The sequence below is a fragment of the Bombina bombina genome, chromosome 2 (genome assembly GCF_027579735.1).
Source record: "Bombina bombina isolate aBomBom1 chromosome 2, aBomBom1.pri, whole genome shotgun sequence".
Taxonomy (NCBI): domain Eukaryota; kingdom Metazoa; phylum Chordata; class Amphibia; order Anura; family Bombinatoridae; genus Bombina; species Bombina bombina.
The window spans coordinates 1,124,365,057-1,124,379,397 of NC_069500.1; the positions used below are offsets into that span (position 1 = coordinate 1,124,365,057).

A 14,341-nucleotide genomic window follows, 5' to 3' on the forward strand; every position below is an offset into this window, starting at 1 on the left:
GTGCTTGGCCTGACCAGTTTTTTTTCCTGGAGGTGGTCCTGGGGAAAGTTGGATGGATGGCCAGTGTTGGCCAAGAATTGAGTCCTCTCAATTTCCACTTGGTATAATCTTTTGATTTCACAAAAGGGTGACCTCAGCATAACGGATATTGCTATGAAATGGGGAAACTTAATCCCTGATAAAAATATTTATGCGGACTCTATAAAGCGATCTATAAACAAAATTTCACAGATTACTTTATCTGCAAACTGGAGAGAGACCCACTTGAAATTGTTATACCGTACTTATTACACCCCTGAAAAGGGCTAAAAATGGCACAATCTTCAATTTAATAGATGCCCAAATGTTCATTTTTGGCTGCTGATTTAATTCATATGATATGGGCATGTCCAAAACTGTGACAATTATGGGCTAGATTAGATTATTGGATTAAAAGTACTCTCAATCTCGGAATGGACTGTATTTCTCTAACAGATGTAATTTTTCTGATAAATCAAAACCAAACTCCAGATAATAGCATAATTATTAATTTAATAATCCTAGCCTGTAGAAATCTGATATTTAAAAGGTGGAAGGATAAAAGACCCCCTAGTATCAATGAAATTAAAAACTACCAAAAAAGCAATGCATTATAGAACAATTAGATACCGACATGAACTCAGAAAAAGATATAATTTCATTTTTTTTAAATGGTTATACTTCATAAAGATATTCCTGCAAAGGGTAATAGATTATCTGATTTTCCCCTTTAGAAACTCTCTGAAATTGTGTTATTAAATATCTGGTGACAAAGTTAATTAATTTGCCCTTTTTATTTATTTTTCATCTCTTTCATTTCCATATGTGATTGTTTTTACTCAATCATGGCTGGGAGGGGGAAATAGGTAGTAAAGGGGGAAAATGGGAAGAGAGAATTCTATGAATTATAAAATTAATAAGCAATGTTGTTATACGGTTTGTTTTTATATTACGGAGCTTGATGATTATTATGTCTTTTTTTAGCTCGATTTTCTGTTGACAAATTGTGAAACATCTAATGTGCTCAATAAGTTGTACCAGCATCTCTCTTAACTTAATAAAACAAAGATATATATATATATATATATATATATATATATATATATATATATATAAAGGACTTAAATAATCTAAGAGAAACTGAGAATTGACTAAAGGTCATGTGCCAGCAAATCAGTCCAGCAACAAGGTACCAAGGAATAAACAAGAGCAGAGTCCAAAAACAGTCCAGTGGTCGGGTATTGTGAGATCAGTCCAGCAACTAGTTACCAAGGGGTAAAGCAGGAGCAAAGTCCAGCAGGTACTGATGGTGCGGCTGTCATGGGATACCAATGCAGCGGGTATAGCAGGATTTAGTAAATCTGCCACTGGTACAGTAAGTACAGGAGGCTCAGCTGGTACAAGAAACCCAGCAGGTACAGTTGGTGAATTGATTTATTTAGGAACTCCCACACCTGTGGCCATTTAGGAAGGAGTATCTGAAGTTAGGTATGGGCCCTTTAATTTAGTCAAGTGAGTGGCCGTAAGCGCTTACGGAAAACTGCAGAAGATGTGACGCAATGCAGATGCTGGAGGGCAGCCAGGTAAGTACCTGACAAATGTACAGACAGAAATGACAACACTGTAAAAGTCAGAAATTGTGAGTGGATCTCATATGAACAGCTCTCTTTAGTTCATTCTACAGATTTTCGATGGTATTGAGCTTTTGGTTCTGACTGGGCCATTACAAGACCTATTGATTCTGAATAGGCCATTACAAGACGTACTGGTTCTGACTAGGCCATTACAATACTTATTGGTTCTGACAGGGCCATTACAAAACTTTGACTTTCCTTTTCTGAAGCAATGCCTAGGTTGCCTTGAACGTATGCTTTGGGTCATTGTCAACTTTCTGCCACAGGCCAGCAGGTTTTGTGCCAAAATATTCTTTATATTTGGAGCTATTTATTATCCCATCTATCTTGACAAGAGCCCCTGACCAAGCTGAAGAGCAGCAGCCCACCACTATGCTTAAACAACTGATATTGTGTCCCTTGGATGGTTAGCTTTATTGGCATTACGTCAAATATATCTTTTACAATTTAGGCCAAAAAGTTCAACTTTTGTCTTGTTAGACCATAGTTGGGTGACTGAATTAATGTTTTTACACAATTTTACGAATACTTCTTGACTAATCAGATTAAACAGGATTAAATAGGGTTCTGTTGTGTGGGTTTATTGTAAAAAGATAAACTTGGCTACCATTATGATTAATAAATCAATAATTATCCAATTAGAATAGTGGACAGTCTCAATCACAGACTTTTAGTTCTGAAATATTTTACATTTTGTTAAATAATAAAGCAATACATTTTTTGTTAACAGATACATTCGAAAATCCTTAATGAATATATATGACAAAATGAAAAACAAAAAATGTTGACAAATTATCTGAAACAAATTCACCCACAGCAGGAGCAACCTTCTCCTCTCTCTATCGCACTGAATGACAATGTACTGCGGGCAAGGGCAGGCTTTCCTGCTGCCGATAGACAAACAGAAAGGGAAAGGCTGCCTGCATCAGTGAACAGTGAGCTGCTAGAAGCATGTGTGGCCACCTCTTTGTTTTTTATTTTTGTAGCATAGTTCTGAGAATAGTACAACATTGTATATTAAGTTGCAAAGTAGCCTGCACTGTTCTCTAGAATGTTATGCGTATGCATTACATTTCAGAATGTTTCAGGTGTGTGTATATGCACTGTGTGTGTTTATTTTTAAGCTGAGTATGTAATTGCATTATGTTTCAGTATGGTGTGTGTATATGCACTGTGCGTGTTTATTAGTATACTGTGTGTGTGCACTGTATGTGTTTGTAAGTGATCTGGTTGTGTAATAGCATTATGTTTCAGTATTGTGTGTGAATGCAGTGCATGCTTTTGTGTGCTAGTGAGATGGATGTAAGCTCATATAGGGCTAGATTACAAGTGGAGCTCTAATTTATTGGCGCCCGCAAAATGTAACATTTAAAAACAAACAAAAAACTAAACACACTTAGCAGTATTTTGGGGGCTTAAATTGGCGGGTGTGTAGTGTAAAGTGCCTTTACATTGCGGTCTAAGGGGACCAGTAAATGTATATGCTTATATACATATATATTTATGTGTTAAAATGTGTATATACACATATTAACACCTCAATATATATTTATTTATATACATATATATTTATATTTGCTGCTCATCGTTCGTGACTTACCCCCTTTACTGCGCTAGTTCTCATGCGAGTCTCCCGTGCAATGTGAACGTGAGGTTGCTTTTGCATTGCACATTACGTGTAATACCAGCGCACATTTGTGTGCACTGGTATTACTAAGCTCAGCGCACATATCAGTTTTTTTGGAAGCGATATTTTGCACTCAACCTGTAATCTAGCCCATAGTGTAATAAAATCTCCCGTGCTTTATTTAATGTTTATTTTATATTATAGGGAAAAAAATGGCTGGACATATTCTTAATTGTTTCTGTGGAGATAAGCTGTATATTGAATTTATATGACATACTGGAGAGACCTTAAAGGGACAGTCAAGTCCAATTTTAAACAACTTTTCAATTTACATTTATCCCCAATTTTGCTTTGTTCTCTTGGTATTCTTAATTGAAAGCTAAACCTATGAAGGTTCATATGATAATGTCTAAGCCCTTGAAGGCCACCTCTTATTACATGCTTTTTATTTGCTTTTCACAGCAGGGGAGAGCTAGTTCATGTGAGCCATATAGATAACATTGTGAACACGCACGTGGCTTGTGGCAGACACTGCACTAATTAGCTAAAATAAAAGTCGATAGATAAATAAAATGTCATGTGATCAGGGCGCAGTCAGAAGATGCTTAGATACAAGTTAATCACAGAGGTAAAAAGTATATTAATATAAAAATGTTGGTTATGCAAAAGTGGGGAATGGGTAATAAAGGAATTATCTATCTTTTTAAACAACAAAAATTCTGGTGTTGACTGTCCCTTTAAAAACTAAATACATTTCACGGACATCCCTCTAATTTTGTGTGCCACCATTTTGGAACCTATGTTTTACTGCAGTTATCTCAAGGAGATTTTCTGCACAAATGCAAACACATCAGCACTGGAATGCAGTGAAAGCTATATTTAAAAATGGCGGCATCCATGACTAGAAAGAAATATGGCGTAACCGCAATACTATGCTTCTAAAATGTATAAAAGGCTAGATTACAATTGAGGTGCAAATGGTTTTAGATATATATACACACACACACACATATTTATATATATATATGTATACAGTATACATATATATATATATATATATATATATATATATATATATATATATATATACTGTATATATATATATATATATATGTTTATATATGTGTACATATAAATTAATGTATTTTTATGTGTATATATGTATTTAAAGTCATATATGCACATATAAAAACATTAATAAATATGTACACATATATAAACATAACTTTAAGTGCATTATAGTCCTTTGCTATTAACTAGATGAAAACATGATAAAACATATTTATGCAATATTCAAATTTAATAAAGATTTTATATGCACGATGGGTGTTAAGTTTTTAATTCAACAATTTTGTTTTCTCCATTGACTTCTATGGGGAATGCAAATATGCGATGGAGTTTGAGCGGTCTCGGATGTTAGTTTTTCCCCCACTTTTTTTTCTCCATTAATTTCTATGGGGGAATACATGCACGCACACGTGGAAAATTATGTTCGTTTTTTTGTACTATTTGGGTGTGCGTGTATCTATGTGTGTATGTGTATCTATGTGTGTATGTGTGAGTGTGTGCGTGTATATGTATGTATGAGAGAATGAGCATGTATGAGTGTGCTTATCTCTCTCAATGAATGGTTTCAGTAATGCGCAGAATAGTGGTCTGAACCCCCTGGAAGTTTGTAACATCCCTTGGCTGCATGTAACACAGAAAGTGATAATTGAGTCATCCATTTATCAAGAACCGAACAGAGATAGGCAGACATCTCCACCCTACTCTGCATCACGGCTAGTGCCATATTTAACATTGCACACTTCACCTCACATGCAATGCTGCCCTATGCTCGCGAGCAGCCAATTGTGTATACAGAAGGATTGAGGAATGCCACTTTATATTTGGTGTAGTGGGTTAAGAAGCAGTGGTCTGATGACCGCTGCTTCTTAACTCTCGCTGCAGACACGGTCAAGGAAACCTGCAGCCAAAAGTGCTTTGAAGTTGCTATCGCAGCTTCTTAAATGGAGCGCTTAATCTCTTTGTACCTGCAACTCATATAGAATTTGAATGAAAGTTCTTGGTTGCCAGTAACACAAATAAAAACTAGTAATCATATAAATCAACATTTTTACAATACACCTTGGTTGCAAGTAAAACAAGCATAGATGCAATTGTACATACTTAGCTGCCAGCAACATATATTATAGAATATATATAGAATGATTGAAGCCTAGAAGTTTTCTGTAGGTATCAGTCCTACAGTATTGTGAAGATTTAGCAAATGCCGATAAGACCAATTATGGACTTTCTATCCAACAACCCTAATAAATAACAACATTTACATGTGCCAAAAATGTTGAGAAAAATGTGTTTAAAATTAAGCTATAACCAATACTGTAGTATTGATTTTGTATTTCCTGCTAAACCTCACAAGACTGATAAGGACAACTACATCTGATTTATTGGTGAAGAAGGTTCATAAGAAGTTGGTTCATTAAAGACAGAAGCAAAAGGGTTTAAAAGCAAACAGACATGAACTACATTTTAAAATGCGATCTTTTAGACAAAAAAAAGAAAAAAGTTTAATATGATATTACGTTAATTACTGTCTTATAAACTAAATTACTGTCTAACACTTTGGAATATATTGTGTTATTGATCTGTGGACTAAATAGCTTTAAATTACATTAAATAAAACACACACACTTCCTGATCAAAACAATTATGTATTTGATGGGAAAATTTGATTTACTTGACCTGTTTGCTAATTCATGACACAGCTCAGCACTTAAATACTATAAGGTTTTTAAGGACATTAGGTTAATATTTGAGTACCACACAACACGACCTATACTAACCTATCAATAGTCCCATAATGTACCTATGTGACTTAACTGGTAATTGAACCAATTGCTTCAGGATATTATTTGTACCAAATGTGAATATACCCTATTTTTAAAGTTATTACTATTGAAACAAAGATAAAATAACCACAAAGAGAGGGACTATCTATTATTTTAATAAGTTAATAAGGTTCAGGATTATGAATGTGTAGAAGATATCTCTAGAATGGTTAATAAGCTTTAAAAATGATGTAACTGACATGCACAGCAAATTAAACAACTGGTTTGTCCTATTTATTCTTAAACAGAAAAAATAAACAATATTTTATGCATATACTTCGCTCCCCACATGTATCAATGAGCCTTGGGTGTCCATGACCCTGACGCCGGTTCACCGGTTGTCCTTCCTTTCACCACTTTTGGTAGGTACTAACCACTGCATACCGGGAACACCCCACAAGACTTGCCATTACTATTTGGCCCTTGTCATAGTCACTCAGATGTTTTCACTTGCCCATTTTTCGGGCTTTCAACTTCAAGAAGTTCAAGAACTGACTGTTCACTTGCTGTCTAATATATCCCACCCTTGACAGGTATAATTGTGACAATATAATCTTTTTTTTTTAACTTCACATGTCAGTGCTTTTAATGTTGTGGCTGATCAATGTATGTGTACATGCTCCTATAGTCTAATAGAAGGTTTGCATTTTTGGCACATATATTAATTTTAATAGCACATAGGTATTTGATATGATTTGAGTACTACATGTCTGGTCGCTCAAAGAGTAATATACAAACATATATGAGAGTACCTACTTAAGTACATTAGTTGACTCTTATTATAGTTTAATTTAATATAACTTTTATAAAGACTATTTATACTAGTGTATATTTACATTTTCCTCCTAATGGGAAGATTTTCTAAGATTGTAGAAGGCCAATATGTAGCCATAATTAGGTACAGGAGGTCATGTATAAGTACATGATCCTGTTGTAAACTTATAAGGCCTTATATATATATATATATATATATATATATATATACACAGTGTACATCTCCCCCATCTTTTGCTCTCCTTCCCCTCTCTTTTGCTCTCTCTCTCTTCTCTTTTGCTCTCTCTCCCTTCTCTTTTGCTTTCTCTCCCACCTCTCTTTTTCTTTCTCCCCCCTCTCTGTTGCTCTCTCTCTCACGAACATGGCCACTCCTGCCCATATTCCGCCCCCACCACGCCCGCCAAGCCCTGGCTATTAGCATATGTATTAAGGTATACATTTTAATAGGCAATACACTCCTCATCTTTTTTCTCTCTCCCCCTCTCTGTTACTCTCTTTCAAGGCCATGGCCGCTCCAGCCTGTCCTCGCCCCTGTCATGGCAGCCTGGCCCACCCCTGTCGCCATCACACCCGCCCCTGCCCCACCCGGCCCCATCTCAGTCACACCCATTCGTCACCGCCCCATCATGCCTACAGTTATCGCGGCAGACAGGTCAGTTTGTTGAAGGCCAGGTGTGTTAGTAATTAAGCTGCTGTGATTTTGGGTCCCTGGGGTGGAACACTGGAGAGAGGGTGGGCCAGTGTTCCATTCTTCAGTTTACACAGTGAGCAATCAGGAAGGGATTTTTCCTCACATGTGTTTAATCAAAGGAGGGTAATTTATTCTCCAGCTGCTAGGTAGAGAGAGAGAGCCTCCAGAGTGTTTCTGACTTGGAGAGAGACACATTACAGCTCAGCTGAGAAGAGCTGAGAAAAAGTGAGTTTGCTAAAAACAGTATGTTTTGTTTAGTTTAATTTACCTTGATTCAGTAAGGGATGTAAACTTATGTTAGTAAGAGCTCAAATTTAGCTAGGCTTTTGTTTATAGTATTAAGTGTGTTAAACTGCTATAAACACACATTGCTGTTATCTACACTTGCACAGTGAAAATAAAACTGACTGTTTAAATTTATCAAGGCTGTGTCATTTATACCATAGAGGTTCGTGATATTTCCTTGAAACCAGGAGTGGGTGTTGGATTACAATATGGTGGAGAATGCGGGAATAGCAAAAATATTGTCTGTGGGTATAAAAGAAAAAGAAAACTTTTGCTTTAAACTGTTGGAAATTAAAGTGACACTGTGCCTTTTAGAAATATATATATATATATATATATATATATATATATATATATATATATATATATATATATATATATACCTGCCTTTGTATTATCTGTTACTTCTAAGAGGAGAACTTTTACAAAATGGAGGAGCTGGTGAAAGCTTTGGTGCAAGCTACTGCTGTACAGCAGGAGACAAATTGCTTACTGTCTGCACAAGTAAGCAGCATAATGGATGCCCAGCAAGAGGATAGCGCTACATTGGTTAATGTATTGCAGCAAGTCCTACAACCTTCTGTAGCTACCCCCACTGTGGATAGGGGGCGCTATATCCGAGCAAATGACTTTCTGGATAAGTTGTCAGAGACGGATGATATTGAGGCTTACCTCACAACATTTGAGAGGATTGCTGCCAGGGGACAGTGGCCACCTGAACAGTGGACAGGGCTACTTGCACCATGTCTTAGTGGATAAACCCAGAAAGCATATGAGGATTAGTCTCACAGCCAAGCTCAAGATTATCAGAAACTAAAGACTGAAATTGTAACACGCTTGGGAGTAACACCTGCAATTCACACCCAAAGATTTAACAATTGGATGCTTGAGATGGGAAACCTACAAGAGCACAAATGTATGAACTGCTCTGACTTGCTTAGAAATGGCTTGTGCTAGATATTAATTTAGCCACAAAAGTCATAGAAATGGTTGTAATGGATCGATTTCTCAGGAATCTGCCATCTCGACACTGGGTCAGTCAAGGGGATCCTAAAGACCCAGAAGAAATGATGAGCCTGGTTGAGAGATATTTGACTGCTAAGGAATTGCACAGCAATGATCCTCAACCTAAATTAAAGCTGCCTTATAAAAAAACAAGTGGAAAAACAGAAGGACAAAGGTCTATTCATAACCAGGGACAAAATTACTTTGGTGGGAAATGGCTCCCTAGGGAACCATTATGGCTAAGAGGCCAAACTGATGAACAAATAAAGTGTTTTAAATGCCAAGAGTTAGGGCATATTGCACGTAAGTATACACAGGGGGAGGAGCCTATGCAGTGTAATATAGGTTCAAGGGACAGACATAGTACAATGTTAACCTGCACCAAAATGTCTTTTGTTTACAGTGCTATGTGTTCTAGTCATTTAAGATCTGTGAATGTGGAGGGTAAGAGTGTACAAGCACTCCTTGATTCAGGGAGTGAAGTTACTCTGGTAAAAAGTGTTTTGCTTCAGTCAGAAAAGTTAGAAAGAGAGCAAATGCTTGATACCTCTGTATACATGGGGACAAAAACTCATACCCTACAACTGAGGTTGAAATTATCACATATATTGGTACAGTTAAGTGTCAAGTAGGGGCAGTGCCTGTATTGCCCTATGATATGGTATTGGGGAAAGACTTTTCTTACTTTTGTCAAGTGTGGGAGAAACCTTCAGTAGGTCATGGGATTCATCCTGGGAAGTTACAGGAGGTGAAGGAAATGGAAAACATTTTTCCATTCTCCAATATTGATTGGGAAACAGACACTGTGCAGAAGGCACCTCTCGTGTGTCTTGGCAAAGATGCAGGACCCCCTCAGAGTAATGCTTCTGGAGAAGACATAACATTTGTGGATCTAGGGAATAATTCTGGTATGGGAGGACCTGACTCTTACAATGATGTTTTCCTTATTTTAAGGTTAAAAATAACCTGCTTTATAGAGCAGAAAAAATGGGTTGAAAAAGTGGAGCAATTACTGGTTCCCAAGTCTTATAGAAATACAGTTTTGAAATTAGCCCATAGCCATGTGCTAGGGGGGGCACCTTGGTATTGAAAAGACCAGAGAAAGAGTTCTTGCATGATTTTATTGGCCTGGTATTTTCATTTCAATAGAGATATTTTGTAAATCTTGCCAAGAATGTCAGTTGTCAGGCTCCATTTAAAGGTTACAGCAATCCACTAATACCTCTTCCTGTTATAGAGGTTCCTTTTGAGCCAATAGCTATGGATTTGGTAGAGCCTTTACTAAAGTATTTTAGAGGTAAACTAAGCCATTACAATCCGAGGGCTGATTTAAGATTACTGTTATATTATAACTGCTGAGCTGAGGCTAACATACGTGATGATAACAGACACTAATTTTACATGACCCTGCTAAGCAGATTAAAAAGGAAAAGGAGAGACAAAGCTACTCCTAGGGAAAACTAATTGTAAACAAGTATACAACTTAGTAAAAAGAGTTGGGCTCTGTGAAAAGAATTATTATCAAACTCTGCAAAAATTATATAAGTTACAAAGGATATTATTCCATACCATTCATACTAATAATAATCATTCATACATAAGCTTATTCTAGGTTAAAAACACTTAAACCAGGAGGCAGAAGTTGCATGTCTGTTAAAGTAATATAATAATATAATCAGCCAGCAAAGTATTTTAGAGGTAAGCTAAACCCTTACAATCCGAGGGCTGATTTAAGATTACTGTTATATTATAACTGCTGAGCTGAGGCTAACATAAGTGATGGATAACAGACACTAATTTTACATGACCCTGGTAAGCAGATTAAAAAGGAAAAGGAGAGACAAAGCTACTCCTAGGGACCCCTGACGCGCATTTCACAACAAATGCTTCAGGAACTTCTGCCTCCTGGTTTAAGTGTTTTTAACTTAGCCTAAGCTTATGTATGAATGATTATTCCTAGTTATTTCAATAAAGATTAATAGAATGATTGGTATGGAATAATATCCTTTGTAACTTATATCATTTTTGCAGAGTTTGATAATAATTGTTTTCGCAGAGCCCAAATCTTTTTACTAAGTTGTATACTTGTTTACAGTTAGTTTACTAGTTGTTATCTGTTCCCAGTTTGGGCATCTACGACAGGTTCAATTCTTATTATCACAAATATTGTGAGAATATAATGTATACCCTATGACAGGGAAGTAATATAATTGAATTACCTGTTCAATATAACTCTGCTCCCCCTATTTTTTGTGTAACCTATTAAAATACTATATTGATGTTACTAAAGATTTCAGACAAACTTATAGTTTGTTTGTTCTTTTTTTTTCTGGACATAGGAAAGGTCAGAAAACTTCTGTTATTTCTTTAACCTCTTGATTAAAACTTTTTATTCACAGAGCTTATTTAGAGGCAGGTCAGCCTGCACCAAATTAATGCTCATTCTACTAGGTCAGTTACCTCTTCTTAGACTTTTTAGAATGAGGCTTCAGTTAATCAAATCTGCAAGTCAGCTACTTGGTCTTCTTTGCATACTTTTCACTAAATTCTACAATATTGATGATTTTGCTTCCTCTGAAACATCCTTTGATAGAAAGGTTATTCAGGCGATTGTCTCAGTTTAAGGGTTAAACCTTTTTTTAAGTGCATTATAAAAATACATTTATTTGGGGTTGTGGATTTATTTTCTCAGTGAAAAAAAGCTATTTTAAATCCCTCCCTTTATGATATTATTCGTGGACTTCACAACTTGGATATTAGTTCCCATGAATAATGAATCATGGACTCTCACTAATTTATGCTTACCTGATAAATTAATTTCTTTAATGGTGGTGAAAGTCCACAAGCCCACACCCTTTGTTTTTTGGGATTATAATTTTTAACCCCATCTTTTTTTCCCTGCTCCTTTTATGACACTTATTCCATTTTCTTGCCTCACTTGTTAGATTAAGGTATGTGTGAGGTAGGAGGGGTTTTATAGAGCTTTTGGGGTTTCAAAATCGTTACCTCCTCCCAGTGGTAGAGAAGAGTAATTCCCATGAGTAATGGATTGTGGACTATCACCACCATGAAAGAAATTAATTCATCAAGTAAGCATAAATTATGTTCTCATTCTGTATTGTAACCTCAATAAAAAAATATTAAAATTAAAAGTACAGTAAATACATTGAGATTTTAATATAATGGGCTAAATAAGTGGAACCCTTTGTGTGGGTTAAGCACATAGCTGTGTAGGTTTGATAGTGATAAAATGACATTCTGTAATGAGTTTTAAATCACTACAGGTATTCAGATCCAAATACCTTGGTTAAGATTCTTTAAACACATAAAGCAATATGCTATGCTTTTATTAGGTTTGTATTTTATACAATTAACTAATCCTTCATTTTATTAAGGTATTGTAATATTTTGTTTTATTTTACTACCTTTTTAACTAAAATACTATTAAACTACTTGTTAATTAATTTCACAGCTTCATTCACTTGAACATTTGAATGCTATGTCCTCTAGTTATTAAGGTCTGTCCGACAGACCTCGCTGAATACGGCGAGCAATACGCTCGCCATATTCAGCATTGCACCAGCAACTCACGAGAGCTGCTGGTGCAATGCTGCTGCCTGCAGACTCACGGCCAATGGGCCGCCAGCAGGGGGTGTCAATCAACCCGATCGTACTCAATCGGGTTGATTTCCGTCGATGTGTGTCCGCCTGCTCAGAGCAGGCGGACAGGTTATGGAGCAGCAGTCTTTGTGACCGCTGCTTCATAACTGCTGTTTCTGGTGAGCCTGCGGGCTCGCCAGAAACACGGGGCATCAAGACCCATTCAGAGCTTGATAAATATGCCCCTTTGAGTCTTTTCACTGTAACCAAGGGAACGCTCACTACTGTACAAATTTTATCTGATTATGCTATGTCATTAATTGTGAGGTTAGATTCAATGCCTGTAATGTTTAATTGCACTAAGATAAGTTTCCTTTCCGTTCCTTTCTTTTTTTTTAAGTGTGTATGTGTTTTGTATCCTCAGTACTTGGATGCGGATCTGCAAGACCATTTGAAATTGAGCTTTAAGTGAGCTTTAAGTGGCTGTATTATATTTCACTCAAAGCAGTATATTGATTTCATTATTATTTTCATACCTTGCATCAAGACTGTTGCTCTTTCTGTTTTCAAGTTCTTTATAATAAATTATAATATATGAAATACATTAAATGTCATATTTTTCTTTCTTGTATCTAAAAGAGGGTATTTTAAAAAGTATTGCATTTTTTTCCTCTCTAAACAATGGATGTTTCTGTTTTTAAAATAATACCTTCTATGGTTGAGGGGTTTGTGCACAAACATGAATTTCCTTTTAGTATCAAAAAAAAAAAAAAGCAGCTTTAACTTTAAGGTACTTAATCAAGTTGAAAATGTATTGTCGTACAGAAAAAGGTTGAGGTAAAGTTTTTAAGCTCATTTTGAAGCTAACAAGAAGTGAATGTTTTCCAACAAATCAGTTATGACACTTCCGTAAAAAAACTCAAAAATGAAATTAATTATACAAATTAACAACCTAAAATATTCTTTTAAATACAGGAAATAAAACAAATATCCTTGTAATCTTTTTAACATTTTAAATGTATTTTATACATTTTTGAAGTTGAATTGCCCTTTAGATTTATTTAGAAAGTGTTACATTTCTTTAGATTATTTTGAAGATCATTTTCTACTTTTTGTTCTCTATCATTTTTCTTTGGATAACATTTTATATTAGAGAATTAATATTTGAACCAAAATAAATAAATAATCAATAAGCTCGACAACCAGCTGATCTGGTGGGTTAAGCAGTGCAGGGCACATTAACATTAAAGTTAGAAATCTTTTTTGTTAAAATGGCCCTAGAAAATTATTACATTTTGGCTGTTCACAAATGTGATGGATTCGCATTTCACTTTAGATGCAAAATACAAAAGCAAACTTAAAGGGGGCGCATATGTAGAAAAATGGACAAACAAATGTTTGTTGAACAAACATATATAATTTATACTTAATTTGCAGTCCCAATACTTGTGTAATACACTGCTCCAAAGGAAAACAATTTCTTCCCAGGTTGGGTAATCGGATACTGACTGCCTCCTCCTCACAGAGACAAGCTGCAGAATGAAAAAGAGAACAGATGGGCGCCTCATGTGTAGAACCACTATACAAATGTATAAGCACAGTGGTCTAGATATGCCAAATTGAAACTCACATATCGTAGGAGCACCCTAATCTGCTAGTAGATACAAGCTGATGTACTTAGGGGCGCATCAGCTCACCCACTCCAGATAATTCCTGTGCACTGGAAATAGAAATTAAAGGAAAAGGGCACCACATGTGCAGATCAACTAGATAAAGATGGCAAGTATATTGAAAATGCCAAAGGGGTACTCACATT

At 35.8% G+C, this 14,341-nt stretch overlaps 1 pseudogene; it reads left to right on the plus strand.

Annotated features, from left to right (window-relative positions):
• The first annotated feature begins 9,583 nt into the window (after positions 1-9,583).
• The window catches only part of LOC128647443 (general transcription factor II-I repeat domain-containing protein 2-like), a 26,716-nt pseudogene continuing 21,958 nt past the window's right edge, over positions 9,584-14,341 (plus strand).